This window comes from Astatotilapia calliptera, chromosome 10 (genome assembly GCF_900246225.1).
Source record: "Astatotilapia calliptera chromosome 10, fAstCal1.2, whole genome shotgun sequence".
Lineage (NCBI taxonomy): Eukaryota > Metazoa > Chordata > Actinopteri > Cichliformes > Cichlidae > Astatotilapia > Astatotilapia calliptera.
The window spans coordinates 10,347,562-10,364,522 of NC_039311.1; the positions used below are offsets into that span (position 1 = coordinate 10,347,562).

At 41.4% G+C, this 16,961-nt stretch overlaps 1 protein-coding gene across 2 annotated transcripts in view; it reads left to right on the forward strand.

Moving 5' to 3' along the window:
• Positions 1-241: 241 nt before the first annotated feature.
• Positions 242-16,961, forward strand: part of gabra3 (gamma-aminobutyric acid type A receptor subunit alpha3) — a 127,393-nt gene continuing 110,673 nt past the window's right edge. For both annotated transcript variants that reach the window (XM_026181152.1, XM_026181153.1), the window contains exon 1: positions 242-662. The gene's annotated coding sequence lies outside the window, so the exon portion shown is untranslated. The remainder of the gene's footprint in view (positions 663-16,961) is intronic.

Sequence of the window (16,961 nt, forward strand, 5' to 3'; positions counted from 1 at the left end):
TTTCCTACCACTGCAATGACTCAGATGAGATTGCTGTATCACTGTCAGCAGCAGCTCTTAGGCTTGGCATCTCTTGTCTGTCGCGGTTGGACCTTGGGCACCTGCGTCAGTGCTCAATCCGCCGGAGTAAGTGGGCCCACTCACTGCTGCCTCTCGCCTGGGAGGTTGCTGTGCAATAACTGCACAAGAGGGGCGGTGGGGGGCGGTGTGTGTTTTGGGGGGCTGGGGGGGAGAGCCCCCTTCCAGCTGTCGGGAACATCAGTGACGAGCTGATCAGTTAACAGTGAGCCCTCCCGCAAACATCCACGCGGGATTTGATCAGCGCGACAGATCACCCCTCCTAAACCAGCCCCCGTTCAAGGTTCAAGGTTTGCCCCTCCCGCCCAGCGCCAATCTGAGATGGGCAGAAGGAGGGGGCGGGAAGGTTAGTTTGAAGAGGGCAGAGCTCTGCGAGAGGACGCCGCTTCCCCCCGTTATTTCACCGCTGGATTAAAAAAAAGAAAGAAAGAGAAAAATTATCCAAATCCAGTGGCCGGTAACAGCTGAGGGAGAAATCAGTCGGACCAAACGGCAGAACCTCATCAACTCCAAGGAAAGCCAGGAGTGAGAGAGAGAGAAGACACACACACACAACAGCAGGAACATCATCCTCATTGCTGCTGGTGAGACTGTTGTTATTTTTCTTATTATTAGTCATTACCTCTGCTGTGTCTTCTGTGATGCGATTTTTTTTCCTTCTTCTTCTTCTTGTTAAGATCTCGCACACGTCGCCGGCAGGATAATTGCCGGAGACGGTTGCAAATGGGCTCAGCGGCAATGTTTCATTCACATGCAACAACTGCTGTTTGTGTAGCTACCGCAGTATAATTGATGGTTTAACAGGTCTCCCCTCGCATGCTGAAGTGGAAAAGATGCACGGTGAGGGGGATGCGCGGCTTGCATGCGACTAGCTCTGGCTCTGCTCAACCGCGACGATTTCGCCCGCGAATTAAAGTAGTAAGCAACAAATGTGAGGGGGTTGTTTTTGTGGAGATACACCTGTCACAGGGGTGGTTGAATTTTATTTATTTGTTTGTTTATTTAAAAGCTTAGGTCGACTTCTAAGGACAGTCAAAATAGCAGCACAATGCGACACTACTGCTTGAGCGGCTGTTACTTTCCCTTAATGGGCAATTAGCGGTGAAGACGCGCGAGACGTTTCTGGTAATGATTAAAAAAAAGAAGGGGAAAAAAAAGCCGCACCTGCACAGGAACTCCGGGCTCGTGCTTTGACCCCGCGTGCTGGGAATCGTGTTCGGAACGAGCTACCGCAACCTGTGACAAGACTGTTGAGCACAGGCTAACTTAACCTTGGATTAAAAACCGTCTTCCATTAAAGCGAAGGGTCTCAACTCCACCGCCAGTGAAATAAACACCACTGCGGTTTGTCTTTTATTAATATCAGTATTTTTTTTTTCTTTAATTCACCGGGACTGACAAGTTTACCAAAAAAAAAAAGCAGATTAAGAGATGACGACAGTGGAAAAACAGTTCCATGTGCATGCGCGTTTTTTATTTCTTATTTAAACGATTTTCTTGCTCTTAATCATTTAAATTCGGCGTAGTTGTGTGCTTTTGCCGTAGCGCAACACGAGAGGGAACACGACTATCTCTTTCGTCATCCTCTCTGTCAGTTAGCCACGCGTGGTGTAGCTTATGGAGTGTCAGTGGGCGCACATGCTGAGCGATGTCCAGCTGGAATGATGCAAATGTAATAATGACATGAGCTTCCCAAGTGCACAAGTAAATCCAGCAATCCCAACCCCTCTTTAAAATCATGTGAAATTGGGTCAACACACACAAACAAGACACAATTAGAGAATTTGCATCTCCTGTTTGTTTGCTGCCTGAGACAAGGGTGACAACAAATGGTATCCATGCTGTCAGAGTGCTGAATGGAGTCCCTGACAGGGTAGTCCTTTGGTTCTGATCTTTTCCTTTTTTGTAATAGACAGTGTGGCACCTTTTCAGACATCTGCTCCTGCATGTCTTTTTTTTTTTAGTGTCATGGTGAAAAGGTTAACAAGCAGGCTCCATATGCAGACACACGTCAGGAAGAGCTGTGGTACACCTGCATGAATCCTTGCATTCATCTTTTCCACGCTTGAATCCAGCCTGTGTCAGAGGCCAGGAGCTGGTTTTAATTGCCAGACCTGGGAGGCGTCGCTCAAGCACAGCACTGAATGGTGCTCATCCTTTCCCTCCCTCACCCTGATGTTGCCACGTTTTTTCAGGCGTTTGCTCCTCTGCAACATCATGCATGAATGTTTTTTTTCTTCCTACCACACCTCATGTTTTGATGTGATGCACAGTCATCCGGCTCTCAGTCTTGCAAGCTACAGGGCTCGTAATGCGATGACGCCCGTGAGTGTGACCACAAGTAAATGACTTTTCTCAGCCAGTTTCTTCATCTGTTGAGACATACGGAGAGAGAGTCTCCGCACACACACAGAACCCTTTTCGCAGTGCATGGGTGTGTGGTGAAAAAGGAAGTAAACTCAGATTTATTGTCCAGCAGGGAATGTGTCAGCCAGAGCAGATTTTGTTTGAAGGAGAAGGTGCTGTCTCATCCGAGAGCTACAGATGGATGTGCCGTGCTTGTGTGAGACTTGTGTGAACCCGTCGCATCTGAAGTGATTAGAGAATCTATTTTGTAATTGCTATTGTTGGGATTCAGCGTGCAGATGCAGGCAAATAAAAGAGAGAGGCAGACTGTTGCAGGGATTTGCATTATTGTTACTCGAGGCACCGTAAGACGTGATGCAGTAAAAATGCAAAGTATCTTGAGTCTTGAGTGATTAGAAAATAAATGGGGGTAATGGCTCCCAGGGAAAAGTAGTATAAGTGTTTATATTTATATATATGTATATACATATATATACATATATAATTGTGAGTTTGTATTTTGTGAGCAGAAAGAAAATAATTCCTGCATAAATAATGGCGTTACCCTCCACTTCACTGAATTTCCGTACAAGTTAGTCTTGTTTTTGAGATGGCAGTGTGTTCTGAGGTTCCACCACACAGGTCAAGTGGGCACAGGAGTCAGGCATGATGCAACGCTCAGAGGATGATAATGAAAACAGCTGACAAGAGGTAATCATCAGAGCCATCCACATACACCGAAACCTCGACCAGGACAGTGTCAGTCACGACCAATAAGCTCTGAGGGGAAATTTTACAGCTTGGCTCCACAGAGTGACAGTGATGATGAGAGGTGGAGCAAAGCAGGACCATGGGAAGGCAGAGCAGGGTTAGCACACAGATTCTGGATGCTCTCCTCATCCAGGAAAAGCCTAATGTTGTTGTTTTGGATGAAGTCAAGAAATGCAGTATGTTGAAGCTGCTGACTTCTTTTGTCTTAACTTTTTTTTTTCTTTGTCTGCATACTTGGAGCTTCCAAGAATTGCACTTGCCTTAGTCTTTTTCCCTTAATGTGAGATCCAATCATTTCCCCATTTCTGTGCACGAGAGACGATTAATCACAGAAGCTCCGTTCACACAGGAATAACGTTACCACCAGACGCCCGCTGATTTATGCTAATTCCCATGATTGTCACTGATTTTCACCCTGCGAGCAGTTGCTCCTTTAAATGTAGTTTATGTTAAAGCCTCCGCCAGTGCGGTGACTTTTATTACTGTATTTTTGGCTGAGACAGAACAGTCCTGACGAGGATGATCATGTGTGGAACGCAAATCCCAGTCATTTATTTAGGAAGTAGAGAACCGCCTGCCAAGGCTGCATAAAGCATTTTCAACAAGTGCATTATGAGCAGAGCAAATTATCATCTGCTGTTTGATAAAAGACTGCAGGAGCCCGAACTGTAGTTGCGCAACGCGCCAACAACAATTCCAACCTTTCTTGTTAGATCATCAGAGGTCAGACTTGATGTTTTATTTTTTGGATGATTTCTTTTTCTTTCAATTGAGCCGTTTTTCATAAAGGCTAAGATAACCTTTAGACGAACATTCAGCATGTTGCAGGATTCGGTACACTTCTATCTTTAATGAATTCATTATTTTTTTCAGTGTTTCCAGCTGAATGGATTTGTACTGGTGGGGTGGGGTGGTGGATATAGATGTACGCACAACAAATCAATATAATCAGCTGCCTCTCCAGTGAGTCTCTTATCTTGCGGATGGACTCCACCTCCACCATGTTGGACTGCAGCTGGTGATGATATTCGCCACAGTTCACCCATCTGCTGCAGGTTGGCCTTAAAGTGGCTCTCCAACTATGAGTGGAGGATCGCTATCACCAGCTGCAGTCAAAGATGCTGAAGTTGGAGTATGTTTCTCTGAGGAAATATTCGAATGATATCAGGACAGCTGCAACATCAACTCGGCCAACAAGACAGAGAAAATACTAAAAACACAAAACATTCAAATGAGTGATCTTTAATTTATCTGAGCAGTGTACCCAAATGAAGTCTGTGTCAGGCACACGGTTACTGTTAAATGAAACGTTCTTCAGCTTTGGAGTCTCTATATAATCTGTATGCTGTAATCCCTGAAATAAAATTGTCATTTAGGGACTTGAATGCATAAGAAGCTGAAGGTTGTATAACATATAGCGTCACCTTGCTCTGACTTATTTTCACCCACTCTTCAAAACCCCACGCGTCTTTCACACTGTCAATGACCTTTAAGATTGACAGTCAAATCTTTCAAATGTCAGAATCTTCTAAGAGCCTAAAGCTTCATATTGGGACCGCCTGTTTCTGAGAGGCAGACTGTCTTTGCAGGTCCTGAGATACTCATAAAATGTCAGCGATTGTTATAGACATTCAGGATCTGAAATGGTGTTTAAAGAAGGATACTTTCTTTCTTTATAACTTTAAAAATGCGTGTGTCCGCTAAGAAATTACCTAAGTCATGCATTTATTTCATCATCTATCAGTGGAAGGGATTTAAAGTATTAAATCGGGGCTTTTGATCGAGGCTGGCAGTCGACTAAAAGGTATTTTTGGCTTTTTAAAGCAAAGACATTGAGTAGCCTGATTTTTGGTTATGATCCAGATAAGCTGAGAAACATTGCTTAAAGGTTATTGGCAAAGACGGCAAGTGTACTTTTCATGAATCAAGGTGCTTGGTAAAAAATGCAGTGAAGTGTAATGTGTGCAGAGGGAGTGGAGGCACACGGGCAAAGATTTACATGACTACATAAATTTCTTGCACACTAGTTTTTGTCTCCTGTCGTGCATGTATGGAATTTAAACCACACACTTAGAGACACAGAAATAATTCAGCCCCAGTCATCTCTGCCACAGGTCTGCCTTGATTGCAATTATAAGTGTGATGCTTCAGGTACCGCTTTTGTCACACACGCTTCCATGAAGCTACACCATCAATGCAGCTGTTGCCCTGGTAACATAGTGTTTTCGGCTGAAGATAGTGGGGATTATTGGGAACCAAAGGTCCTGAGGGGTGAGAGAGAGATGCTTTAATTGTCTCTTCTTTATTTCTTTCTTTCTTTTAAGTATTATATTTAAGTATTTGACTATTTTTTTACTGTATCAAGTGGGACTGTGTGTGGAACATCAAGATACAAGAGATCAATGTGAGGGGCATGCATGTTTGTTCATTATTATGTAACATCCTGGTGTTTGCTGCTGTAATTCTACTGGCAGTTCTTTTATGCATATTTTTGACTGAGCTGTTAAATAAAAAATAAAAAATAAAAGCAGAATAATCAAACACACAAGAGCAAGGGCAAAATCTGACTGTGCCCTTTCATCTAGATGGTGCCTGTTGAGTTTGGGCTTTGAACCAATTTAAATGGCTTCATATTATCTACCAAAAATGTGTACGTGCAAATGACCCACAGACGTTTTATCTAACCCTTCGCTGACTCGAGGCTTGGCACTGCCCTTAAGATAACACTTACTGTAGGCCTCAGCTGGAATATTGAATAGCATGGAAAACAGTAGTATTTTATCCTCTCACTTAATTCTTTTGCTTGTGTTTAGTGTGGTAGTAAAATACCTTCGAGTTGCAGAACAAGCAGTTTTAAGATGACATCTTGGGCTTTAAGATACAGCGTGCTTCATTCAGGTGTCACTAAAATTTGATTTATCAAGAATATATAGCCCGACTGATATAAGATTTTTAAAAGTTATACCGATATTTGGTCCTTTAAAAAATCAGATATATCAACTAATACTTAAATAATGCAGTAATGTGTAAGTAATCCAATGACTAGTGTAACAAATGACTTTTTCTGCTGAGTAATTAAGTAATTTATTGCATTAAATGTGGAGTAATATGTAAAACATTATTTAGGTAGCGACTAATCAAAACTCATAACAAAGTTGAAGAGTAAATCTTTACTTATCATCCATTTTCAAAAGTTTTCATGACGTTTTCACACAGCCATCTCACTGTCCAATATACATTATTCTTTTCTGTAGCCTGTCTCTGCCTGTCTCTGTAGCTTGTTTTGGTGTGTGTTGCCCTATTGAGGAGACAGTGGCTGTAAGGATCTTTCTTGACTATAATGGAACTGGGTGCCATGTTTTTGTGGTGTTCATAAGTTTTTAAAAAAGAAGCAACAACTGCAGTAATATCTGTTTTTTAGAAATTATGATCAAGGTTCTCAAAAAGTCCACAAACCTTTCCATGGGTGGTTTCATGTGAGAACTATTTTATTTAAATGGAGCTACATCTGGCAGTCAAGCAGAGCTTACACTTAGCTAACATTAAAGCTCAGTCAAAGGAGACACACTCATCATTTACATCCTGTCAGAGTAGTCGAAGCATGAGCATCTTGTCATTGGTTGATGATTGCTTTCTTCTCCAGAGCAATATTGTTTGCAAAAGTGTTGTAGTTCAGTAGTTTATACATGAAAGTACTCACTGCAACTTTGTGGTCTTTTGAGAAACTAGGTCAAGATTTCTAGAAAGAGACGTTGTTGCTGAGTTTTTAAAAATGTAACTTTTTGGTGCTTTGAGCTCCCCAAGCAACTGCCATCACATCCCATTATATCTGTACAACAGATAGACCCAAAACTGGGCAAATTGCAGCGAAACAATCTCGATGGATAAATGGCGCTAAAGGCGAGGGGAAAATATGTAAATCATTTTGGTACCGTGAACTGTCCCTTAAAGACATAGTCTATGCAAAGTACTGTAAAGATTTCTATGTGATTCAAAGCATATTTGGATGCAGACAGTTTGTCTTTTTGCTCTCTGAGACCATAGTGTTTATTGTTTTTTATCACAAGCTGCCAGATGATTGTGTCTGGTTTTATTTAATGTGTGTAGCTTTTGGCCACCTTCATGTCATCTCAACCCACACTGTATTACACCAGGTACCGCACAGTAAAAATGTATTCTTCACAGATTATTTTACATCACTGTTGCATTGCTGTGCGCAAACATAGAGTAGGTGTCATTATAGCTGCTGAAACATATCTTTAAGATGCAAAAGGGGATTTTACAGTTTATATTACAACATAAAGTGTTCCTGTCAACAACTGTGACTATGAGATTTCTCGCCATTCGCCACAGGAAATTTGTTAGTCTAGGTTATAATGCCTGACAAACATAAATGCCTTAAACAAAGGGAGTCATTTAGGGATAAGAAATGCGACATCCTGAGAGCCGTCAAAGCAGCAGGGATGCAAGAAGAATAAATATCAAAGATGATTTTTTTTTTTTTTTAAGAAAAAAGCTTTAATTGTGACACGATCTTGCTGGAAAGTGGCTCATAAGTTTTCGGAGCTCTGACAACAACAGCATGGTCACCTTTAGTCTTTAACCTTGACAGAAAAACTGTCAGGTTGCTCCTGTCTGAGGATTTCAGGCTGCACACCGAGCCATAAGGCAGCTTAAGTTCAGAGACAAGCCAGGGCTAGGTCATTCAAAGACTACTAAACATTAGGAGCTCTAAAAAAAAATCAATGCTAAAACAGGCGTCCAGTGAGATGGTAAAACAGAGGGGATGCTCCTGTCCTTTCACTTTAGTGAAAAGCTTTCAAGCAGCTTAGACAAAGCAGGCGCTGCAATATTAAAGCAGTCATTGTGAGCACTTAAAATGCTATCTAGATATTTGAAAGATCATTTTACTGTGTTTTTTATTGCAGCTATAAATATTCAAAACTTACTGAGAGGCAACAAAAAAGCAAGCATGGATTTTCTAAAATGTTATGGCTTCACAAACACTTTTATCAAGAGACAGTGCCACTTTATTAGATTTTGTATTTGCCCATGAAAGTGCATTGTAGACACAATATACATCAAAAACAAAATCTTTTATATCTCAGGTTTTCGCTGTTTGGTTGCAGCCTGCCACAAGCTTTTATTGATGTGATAGTGCATCTTGCATAAAAAATATATACTACACTAAAAACACTTTTATGAAACCTTTATACAAGAGCCAAAGGAGAGACCCGTGAAGGGTTATTCACTGTGAAACTAGGGCTATACAAACAGCAATCCCAGCTGTCAGCAGTGTCAGTTTGTCCTCTAAGAGTGATGGGAGGGTAGTGATATTTATATAAAACAAAGCCTTTAACACATGATGTGCACAAATGTGAGTAGCAAACCCAACTGTGGAAAAGATGATGAAAAGATGATGTTTTTCTGTAATCAGCAAGAATACCACTGTAATGTCCCTGAGCTGTGGAGTCAGACCTTGGCTTTGCCTCGACACATATCCATGAAAACCGCAGACAGGCAAGGTGACAACTTTGCTGGATTGAGACGCCCACCTTGAATAGGCCTGACTTCTTGCCAAGAATGTGAACACAGTTCCCTGGGAGGACAGAATGACTTGCTGTGGTGATTCTGTCCTCCTGTAAAACCTGTCGTGAGTGACCCCCAGATAACGTGGTCATTTCTGCTACGTGTTTAAAATAGGAAGAGCTGGCAGTCCTGCAAAGATGCAGTACATTTTCTGTCAGTGGAATTATATAGCTCAATGATTCTGTTGTCTTAACTGGGTGGCACAGTGGTGGAGAGGACACTGTTGCCTCATCCCTAGAGGGTTCCTGGTTCAAACCCCACCAGGCTGAGTTTTCTCCTGTTCTCCTTGTGCCTGCAAAGGTTTCTTCCAGGTACAGCTTCCTCTCAAGATATTGTCTAAGCAAATTGGGGCTGTTGATGCATATTCACAGTTTAGCGTCACGTCAGTTAAACTTGTGGGATAGAGTTGGCAGAGAGGTTTGTTAATCAGTTTCAGCTACTTTGGTGTTAATGAAATTAAAAACATGTCCACTAGAGGGGCAACAATGAAATAATCACAAAACAGAAATAGTTTTAAAGGTGGAGGCCATTGACATTTTTTCCCTCCACATCTTTTTTGACTGTTCAGACTGTTCTAGTTTTGCACTTGGCTAGGGTCAGTGTAACTACCGGTGGCATAAGGTGATGCCTGGACCGTACAGAGGCTCTACAGGTAGTCTGGCACAATACATGCCATCGCCAGAAGGTTTGGTGTGGCTCCCAGCGAAGTCTCAAGAACATGGAAGCGATTCCAGGAGACAGACAGTTACTCTAGGAGAGCTGGACAGAAGGTCCTTAACCCATCAGCAGGACTGGAATCTGCTCCTTTGTACAAAAAGGAACAGGATGAGCACTGTCAGAGCCCTACGCAACAATGTCCAGCAGACCATTGATGTAAATGTGTCTGACAAAAAAAAAATCACAAACATGGTGACTTGAGGGCACAACATCCTCCATTGGTTTCTGTGCTCTCTGCCCAGCATCCTGACGCTCAATTAGCATTCGGTCAGAAAATACAAGAACTGACAGGCCCACCATTGGTGCCCTGTTCTTTTCACAGATAAATGCAGGTTCACCCTGAGCACATGTGACAGACAAAAAAGGGTCCAGAGAGGACGTGGTAACATGACCGGTTTGATGGTGGGACAGTGGTAGTGTGGGAAGGTATATCCATGAAGGGACACAGACCTCTATAGGCTGGGCCACAGCCCTGTGACTGCCATTACATTTTGGGATGTAATCTTGGATCCACTGTCAGTCCCTACACATCCTACCTGGTGCTCTGGGTCCCGGGGTCCTCCTGGTACACGACAGTGCCTGTCCTCTTATGGTGAGTGCAAACAGTTCCTGGAATGGATACCATTGACTAGCCACCAGGCTCACCTGTCCTCAATCCAATAGAACACCTCTGACACATTATATTTTATTGCCATGAAGTTCTATGAATCACATACTCCAGTGAGCCAAAAGCATCCATATCTAATGTGCTGTTGACCTTTCACATGCTTCCATGTGAAAGGTCAACACGCTGCCTAAGTCTGGACTGAAAAGAGCTCTAAAGGTGCACTGTGTTATCTGGCATCAAGACTGAAGCTACAGAACCTTTTGAGGTCTGTCTTTCCTCGTCATTGTGAATACCAATGCCTATGAACAAGCCCATAACCTCCATAACATACTGCTCCTTTTTGCCAGGTCCTTCCCACACAGTAACCACAGATATACTGGCTATTTTGAGTCATCTAGTCAATCATTAATGTATCGCCTCACCGGTTCTCTCTACCCACAGCTTGCTGTATATTGTAGATTTTAATGCAGAATGTTTATGTTTTTTTAATCTGCATTTTCAAATTTCAGACCTTTTGAGCTATCCTCTTCATAGTTATTAACTGACTATAGTTTCATAATTATTATTGAAACAAAGGCTTCGTCTTTTATTCTATACATTTGTGTATTACACAAGTATTTGAATGACATGACATGCTTATTCAGATGTTAGTCAGGTTTATTACATTTTCAGTAGAAAAGAAATGAGGATGAAGTGAAATTGGAAGCTTGCGTATCATAAAAAAGAATGCCGTCTTTTTCTCTTAATATTGCCCGTTCCTGCCCTCATGAGCTCACTCCTATTTTATTTTATTTTTTTTATGTAGTTGACTTGAATTTTACCTGCAACACACACACACACAATAAACTGGAACGGCCCAGTGGTCTGTGTTTAGTGTTGTGTGACGAGTTACGGTCAGAGTTTTCAAGAAGTAAGTCTAAAAGTTTTCAATTATGGATGAGGAAAGCAGGAAAAAAGAGCAGGGGAGCTTTAGTGAATACAAACTCACTGGAAGCCATTGTTGGGAGTTTTGCTGGCCTTGAAGTCTATTCAGAGAGAGGGCACAAAAATAAATTGTATGTACTCAAGATGCACGTCAATTCAAATGCAGCTACTGAGCTATAATTTAAAAAATGCCAAGTAATCAATGCTTACAATTATTGTTTGCCACTTGACTAATTGATTGAATGTTTCTGTGCTTAGCTGGATTTTTCTATTGATGGGTAAATACCACTTTGCAGCAAATGTTTTTTAAGTACTTTTCATGATAAAAGGCTGCTTTTGTGAATTAGATTGCTCAGTGTTGAAAGCAAAAGACTAAAGCGGTGTGACCTTACACGGACTGACTGCAGTAAGCTGCAGTAACCAAATAATGCAGGCAGGAAGGAAGGAGCGGAAAATCACGCTCAATCACGATATCGTTTTTGTTGCGATGGGTTTTTTGAGTGTTATTAAGAATTACACGTAGAAGCTATATTTTATTTTGATGATGTTAGGTAATGTAGACAGAAATAGCGGTGTTTTATACTGTCATTTTCCATAATGCTGATAGTACGATTACTATGTATATCTCAGGTGCATTCTGTGAAGCAGATGAACTTTGAAACATTTACATCTTTGAACTGATAGACGAGTGAAAAGATTAGTCATTGTGAGCGGTGCCTCGGGAATTGGAAGCACTCACAGCTTTGCTGGGAACATTGGCTGCTGTTTATTTTAAGACCAGACTGTAACCTCACAAGTTTACTTTCTATCAGAAAGAAAGAAAAGAAGGCAACCATACAAGTCAGGAAATTACGACCATGGTGCTGTCCAAGATTTATGAAGCTGGTGAAAAACTTTGTTCTTTTTTTGTTTTAGTTAGTTGTGTACATTTTGGGGCCCTGAATAAAGCAAGAGTACAAGGAGTCTTCTTTCTGTATGAAAAAAATATATATAAGCCTTTTTTAAAAACAGGTTAGCTGTTACTTCTGTTAAGATTAAAGTCCCAGTCAAAGATTATGAAGTGTAGTGATGTTATATGTGATAACTGAGCCCTGTGTAGATGTCCTTGGTGTGCATTAGATAAGTTCTTTTCCAGGACCATTAAAGCCAGTGTTCTTTATGAATTACTTGTATCTGTTATTTAAGTTACATGTTTCAAAGTCAGGATAACTATCTTCTAGTCAGTTGCCATAGCTACATTAACCTCTGGTTTTATCCTAAAACTAAATTCAAGTGATCTAGGCCACATGTAAATTAATGGATGCTTTCTACCTTTGTAACCACAATAATAGTCAACTGTGTGTGTCCAGACTGAAGGTGCTGGAGCCCAACAGTCCACCACTCCATTTGTGCTTGAAATAGTGTAGCTTGAACCATGTTCTACTGAGTCGCATTCACCACTGCTGCAGTCACACTTGTTGTTGTTGTTGTTGTTGTTGTGTTCATCGCAGCCTCTGCCCAACCAGCAAACTCCACCAGAGTGATAACTTGCTGCTCCAGCAGTCAAAGCTGCCGTGATCACAAAATCACCCTCACCAGTTTGCCAGCTTGCGTGGCAGCAGCCTGCACTTACGCCTTCCACAGAAACTCAGTCGCACTTGCCACAGTTGGACTAATGCAGTGACAATCTCAAGCATCCAGATGCACCAAGATGATGTTTTTGGTGAGGTACAGTCAGGGTTGTGCTCACCCCTTGCTGCATTCAGCATCATTCTCGCCAGAGACGTGCTTACCTCAGCCACAATCGGTCGTGCTCACTGGAGTGCTACTCAGCCTGAGCAGCTGGCGTTATACTCTACATGAGACCGAGCAGCCATAGTCAGAATCACACTTGCCAGAGGCACCCTCACAGCTGCCATCATTCACACTAAGTGGGATCCTACTGGCCACACAAAAAGCGCCAGTAAACAGCTCATCCACAGAGACTCACAGCAGGGCCCAAAGCAGATCGCAGCTCTGTTCAGATTCACACGCACCTCATCCAGCTGAAGAGAAAAACAGTTATTATCCAGTCCGGGGAAAGACAACATGGAGTGGTAGGGGACACTGGAAATGCTGCGAATAACTTGCTGTACATGCGTTTGTGCACTGTAGCAATGTCTCTGGATCAAAGTTGTCTTTCCATCCATCTGTGTGGTGTAATAAGAAGGCAATGAAACTCAGTGTGCAACTTTAGATTTGTGGGATCCACATTTGCAACGTAAGGCCTTTTTTTGATGCAGCGCATCTGCTCTTGAGATAAGATTTGCTATTTCTTGCAAGCCTGATGTACTCCATGGAAGAACACCATCAGTAATATCTCTCTGTGTCATATGGAGAAATGGGTGGCCAGCTCTTGCCTATGGCAGAGCCAGAGCCTACATAATGTATTCGGCTGACTGACGATAAGTCTAAATACGAATTGCCTATTTAAAATTCAGTCCGATGACGGTGCTTGTTAAATACATTACCATTTGAAATAATATTCTTCTTGCTCACTTGGGTAATCTGTATCAGATTAAGGTAATTATTCAGGTTTCAGTGGAAATTGTTGAGTTTTTAAGATTGCATATTTCTGCAAATACTCATCAAGGTAAAGCGTTGTGACTGATGTTTTATTCCTTTCTTATTTTATAATTAATTCTTTGCAAGATATTAATAGACTTTCTCTAATGTTAAAAATGCTCTTTTCAAATTGAAATTTAGGTCGATCTTAACTGGAACAACAGATCACATTCAATTTATTTCCGCAAATGAAACAACTGTCTCGCCTTTGAAACTATCCCCATTCACTCTGCTGCACATTTATATTGTGTATTGTTATATAATACATCCTTGAATCCTTACAGTATATCCTTGTTTAGGTAGGATACAAAAACAAGAACTCATATTTAACACAATTTAGCACTAAGTGGCAAAGACAAGCCTGTAGAGCTTCAAGGTGAACTGCTGCATGGATTTTTGATTTATGGTTCAAATTATTCTGTTGGGCCAGTATAGTGCGTGTACTGAACTCTCCTGCTCTTTGTATGGCTATTACCTGGGAGTGAAACCTTGCATTCCAATTACAGTTGGGCTATATAGCTGTCATTCATGTTAGTAATGACTATAGCTTCTACTTACTCTGAATCTTAACCCTGCCTGTGAGTACTTTCCCTTTCAGTATGATCGATGATACTCTTAAGTTACAAGACTTAGCTCTCAAAAATTATTTTAAAAAACAAAGAAGAGTGGGATTTAATTTGTAAACCTTGCTATGTATGTTCCAAATTGATCTTCTTTTCATTGCAGAAGTCAGTATTTACCTTGAGGTCTATCTCGATATTGGATTCACCACGACCATCTGTCTTTGGCATCTAAATTTGATGACTCAATATAATAATTCAGCTCTATTACGTCATAGCTTTAGCACAGTTTTTCGGACTTGATCCTGAGGACGGGGCATGTACGCTTTCAAAATTTTTGGCAACCAGTTCAATAGACATTTAGCTCCAAATCACAAATGCCAACCTCATGTTTGTGCTTTAGGATTTGTAAGTCATTAGAGTTCATCGTCCGTACAAAATTTGCTCTTTTGACTTGCTGCTGCTGTAGAGGAAATGTCAGAAGATGTGTAAAGTCAGCCTCGCTCCTCTGGGAACACAAATGCCTGTCCAGTATTTCACGTCAATCCATCGGACAGTTATTGAAATATTCTGGTCTGGTCCGGAGCAGCAAATTGTCTGACAAACTGACGCTGCCGCACCGAAAACCCTGCAGCTAGCAGTGAAGAATCCCTGACATGTTAATGCACGGACCGTCTTTCCTACAATAGTGATTCAAAGTGACATACAGAGCATTTGATTGATGGCAATGACATGGAAGACCCACTGGAGAATTAACAGCCCGAGTCGTGTTTTTGCACTCATGCACCTGAAAACATGGAAAGAACCACACAACTCTACGGACAAAATGAAGTTGGACAGATATTTGCGCTGTGCCCTGCTTCTTCAGACCCTGTTTAACTGATGACTTTGGGGGACTATCTGTCAGTCTTATGAATGGTCTTTTATGTTGAAATATTAATGCTGTTGCATTTTCCAGACTCACTTTATGTCCTAGAAAGCTTTGATGTAAGTCAGGGTGCACTAGATTAATGGACCAACAAATAAATGATTCTGCAGTGGTAACAGACAACTTGTCAGTATTGCTGTCTAAAAGACCAGGTCACGTCCTCTTTTAAAACACCCAGTCGTATTAGGCTCATAAGTAGGCACCTTTCCTTACATAACTAGTCAACTTAATGCTGTCTGAATTTCATTTAGCCTTTGCAGGCTAGGGCCTCTCTCTAGTGAGTGCAAGCCTGTCCAAGACTCACTCTTGTTTCACTTTCCCTCTTCACCTTCTTTGTCTCCTTAGATAATGAGGTTCTTTTTCACAGGTACACCAGTTGTTCCACTAGCTGCTATTTAAGCTACCAAACAAAGCCTACAGAATAAAATAAAAGCACTTACCTCTTCGTGTTTGTGCGTCTTCATTTCCCCAGGTATGTAAAACAGGCTGGTGTAAAAGACTTAAAGCCAAGTCTAAATGCAGGCGATGTCATTATTTTATAGCCATTAGACTGGACAATCCACGTTTATTGTTATAATTAAAAATAAAGCAGAAAAGTTTCCTAGGTGGCACATTGTGACTCGTTTTAGGTGTCGGTGATAGTGACCGTATGATTTCTTTTAACCTTTTTGCGGCAACCAGGCCGTGGGTGCCGTTCAGCCCTTCACCAATTAGTAAAGCACACCTAGCTCGGCAAAATGAAATCCGCTGTGATGTGACAGCAGATTAAAGTAATGGTTCATTAGTGTTTCAGAATGTATTGAAGTAGCACTTGGAAAAAGCATTTTGCATAGTGCCTGAAAACTTCAATATGGTATGGATGGTAACAAAACTAGACGGTGTGAAAGTGTGAGAGGCTGAGCTGCTGTTGCTCCTGGCCTCATCTTAAAATTGTCTTGTTAGCCGTATACTTTATTGGATGTGAAAGATAAAAATTAACAGGATTGTGAGCTACTCTGTACAGAGTGATTCCTTGTTCATGATTTATTGTGTTCTGGCTTGCAGCCATTGCTCTTTTGGGAAGCGTATTCGATGGAGCTGTGACTTGGCATCTGACGGTGAACAACTGACTGTTCATAGCTGAGTAATGGATATTCTTTCCTCGAAAGCCTTTTACAGATAATTATTCTGAGTTCATAACATGACCATGAGATTAATCTGATTTCTTCGAATCTTTGATGACAGCTGTTAGCATGGTAATTTTTAATATGGGTTATGGAGAAGAAAAATGAACTTGGATTCATTGTGAAATTTCTTTCAGTGATGAAAGCCTTGAAAGCATCCCCTCCAGGTACCAAGTGTGTTGAGGCTGCTGTGAAATCCAACACTTTAGACGGTAATAAGGTGAGCGAGCGCTGTCTCAATGTATCTGTATCTACTTGTTTTTCGATTTCATTTTCCCCTGAATTTATTGGCAAAGGACCGCGATAAAAGGATTGGTTTGCTCCAACAATCAGACATCGGTGAGGTGCTTAAGAAAATGTATCAAGCGAGCAGCCAGCAGGTTAATCATATAACAATTACTGCCATCCAAACAAGTGGAGCATGCTGTGACATGAATAATGCAGGTTACCCCCACCCCAGGCCAGTTAGCAGGGTGCATCGTCACCTAAATCTGATTTCTCACGTGATAATTTAAATGCAAATGGATTTATAGTAACGAAACTGGGTCCAGACTTTGAGCCTTATTGCTTATTTTTATTAGCCCAGAGTTGCCTCAGGGCAATTTATCTTCTACCGTATACGTTATCTTCCCCATTTCATTATATCTGAATTCACATGTCCTTTCTCTCTGGCGAGCCAGTACATGGCGTATCTA